General features: G+C 50.8%; 1 protein-coding gene across 2 annotated transcripts in view; it reads right to left on the minus strand.

Moving 5' to 3' along the window:
• Positions 1 to 2,782, minus strand: part of LPAR1 (lysophosphatidic acid receptor 1) — a 149,081-nt gene extending 146,299 nt beyond the window's left edge. Inside the window, exon 1 of one of the 2 annotated variants that reach the window (XM_012641200.1) lies at positions 2,545 to 2,782. The gene's annotated coding sequence lies outside the window, so the exon portion shown is untranslated. The remainder of the gene's footprint in view (positions 1 to 2,544) is intronic. The other variant, XM_012641201.1, reaches the window with a different exon arrangement.
• Between the last annotated feature and the right edge of the window lie 310 nt (positions 2,783 to 3,092).

Below are 3,092 nucleotides of genomic sequence, written 5' to 3' on the forward strand. Positions count from 1 at the left end.
AATATAGCATATATAGCATATATATATTCAATATATATACTAAAGTTAGCTGCATCTTTTCCTCCAGCATTGTAGCTCTTGCTGGAGTTTCCTTGTCATCCTTGTATCTGCCACATGAAAAGAATTCAATATTATTTGTCAAACTAAAATTTCCTTCTTCCCCCAACTTTCTAAGACATCCATAATAGTTTTCCACATTTATGTAATAACACTACAGGGACTTTTGGGGTAACAGGATATGTAAAATTAAGAACCTACACAGTAGAATGATGTTGACTTAACAAGACCAGGGCACTTTTCAAACTCTAAATTAAGAGGTTATGTTTGAGTTTTTATTACATCACACTTCACTTATATATAAATCATGTTCCTCAAGGGTGTAGGCATATTGATAGCAAAAAAAAAAAAATTAAAGGAAGACAGGCCACACATCAAGCACAGACATTAAAATATTGACCTCAAGCTGAATTCCAAAAGTGTTGTTATTTGCTGAATACTTGGAACTTCCCAGTGAAAATGATACAGTGTATTCTGCCCAGATTGCAACTTTCCTTACTAAGCATTTGTAATGATTCTTGGCCCTAAATATCACTAACTTCAGACTGAATGTGATTGTGTACCAGAAAGTCTTAGCAAGTGAGATTTTTACTTTCTTTGAATGTTCCAGTAGGACAGTACAGAACTGATTCAATAAAACCTTGCAACGTCTAAGGTATAACTTGAAAAAAAAAATCAAATTACTTTTTGGAAAATATTAGCCTTGAACGCAAATAGAAGTTTTGAAAGGGCTGCCACTTACATTCCCACCTCTGTTATTTTTTCCCATCACTCCGAGGTATACTGAAATCCATGCTGAGCGCCTGCAGCACTGGGCTGCAGCTGTTCCCCTGAGAGACAATGATGCACATGAAAAATCCATCAGGTGATACTAAGTAGAGGTTGGACTCCAAGGACCACCTTGACTTCGCCTTAGATAAGCAGGCTCACAAGCTTTAAATAATAAGGGTAACGAGATCGATGCGGGCAGGGGGAGTATTACTGATTGCCTTGAGGAGGAGGAATGAAAAAATGGAAAAAATCAACTCCCAACTATAGGTTCTCTCCCCTCCAGGCATCCCCCATTGCTGGGTTTTTTCCACCTTCTTGGCCCTCCTGCCCTCTCACTTCCCTTTACTCCGTACCTGCTGAGCTAACATGGGATTGCCACCCACCGATTTCTAGTTATTTGGGGAGCTAGAAGGAACAGCAAAGATTCGTCAAACACCTTCCATTTTCCAGATGAGGACACCGAGCTGACCTGACTGGCTAAGGTCGCACCGCTAGGGGACGCGGTGCGCGGGCGGGCTCAGATTAGACAACCCAGGTTCCGCCTGCTCCTCAGGCGGTACCGTACTGCCTCACTCTACCTCCTCCTCTTGCTACTTGGCGTCTTTATCCTCAAATTAAATGGCATCAAGAAAAATACATCCTTAATATACTTAAAACGCTGATCATTATTCATAGTTTTGCATTTGGGGCAATTATGCTCACTCCTACCCGGACTTGGAGAATCGAGGGCAGAAATAAGGAGGTGGTATTACATCCGTGTGTGCATGCGTTTTAACGCAATGTGTTTGGATCAAACAGCCATAACTCTAATATACACCCTTTTTCCTGGGGACTCACTCTGTTATCTGACGAGAGAAGAACTTCTTACAAGAATTTGGAATTTTCCGAGTACAGACTCTCCCTTTAACCAGAATGGCAGACTTTAAATCTCAGATCTCTGGCTTCACAGTTATGCTTACGCTTAGCAAATGACACTTATGCAAATAGGTGAAAAACAGACTGTTAGAGCCCTAAGCGATAGAGGACTCTGCTCTAATAACTAGTTACGTTTTCGATATTTACGTTTACATATATGTATCTATTCCAATGGGAAACAACGCATTCATAGTGAAACACGACAGCGCCCGCATTTATGATATATCCATGGATTTCAACAAAAAGTAAAATAAAGAGCAGCGGCGGAGAGCAACAATCTCAGGCCCCAGACAGAAGGCAGCAACAAGTCCTGAATGCCTACACTCTTAACATATCAAAGGCCAAATGGCAGCAACGAAAAACAAGATTAAACTTCAAATCCATTCACAACAAATGAGTCCTACACAAGCCAAAGGAGCCTGTCGATTTCAAAACCGTCGACTCAAAACCAGGTCCCTCCCTTGCCTTACAATCCCCAGTTACTTGCTAAGCATGTTTGTTAGGCGGCTGGACAGAAACTTAAGTGAAAAGTCCTCAGCCCGGGAGGGACGACCGAGTCGACTGTGGGAAGCAAGGGGTGCGGGAGTCCGCGCCTTCAGCAGCTCTGCGCCGCGGGGTGCGGGGACCTCCCCCCAGCCGTCCACGTCCACCGGAACGAGGCTCTGGGCGAACCTCGAGGGCCCCTCGCAAGCCTTCCCGTGCCCCCACCCCGACCCAGGTAACCGGAGGCCACCTACGTGTCACTTGGGCGGGTCTCGGCCGCAGACACTGCGCACAGCGCGGGCCCGAGGGCGCACTGACCTGGCCGAGGGACAGGAGAGCCGGCGGCCCGGGCGGCTGCGGCCACTTCCCTCCCGGGGCTCGGTCAACCGGCTGGTAAAGGAGGCCCGGAGAGCCTCGCCTCCCGCAGGCCGGCTCGCGTGTACGCACACCCACCCACACCCGGCACGGGCGAGCGCGCGCGCAGTCACACTCACACTCGCGCACGCACAGCCACAAAGCCCGTCTGCGGCGGGACAGTGTGAGCCGAGCGCGCCGTTTGGCGGCTGAGCGGTCGCCGCGGCCACTGGCTCCGCGCCCAGGGGGCGCCGTCCCCCGGCCCGGCGCCGAGTCCTCCTCTTTACCTGCGCTCGCCGCCGCCGCGCGTCCCGCTCCCGCCGCCCCCGGGCTGGCTTCAGGCCGCGCGGCCAGTCCCGGCGGCCCCCGCCCCGCCGCCAGCCGAGCCCGGCCCTCCGCCCGCCCCTCGGCAGTCGCCCAGAGCGGGCCGCCCCCAGCGCCCACCCCGCTGGGGGCCCGTGCGCAGCCGGGAGGCCCGGGAGGGCTCTGCAGCGCCGGGCCCAGGCCGCCCA

The sequence above is a fragment of the Propithecus coquereli genome, unplaced genomic scaffold (assembly GCF_000956105.1).
Source record: "Propithecus coquereli isolate 6110/MARCELLA unplaced genomic scaffold, Pcoq_1.0 Scaffold163, whole genome shotgun sequence".
Classification (NCBI taxonomy): Eukaryota; Metazoa; Chordata; class Mammalia; order Primates; family Indriidae; genus Propithecus; species Propithecus coquereli.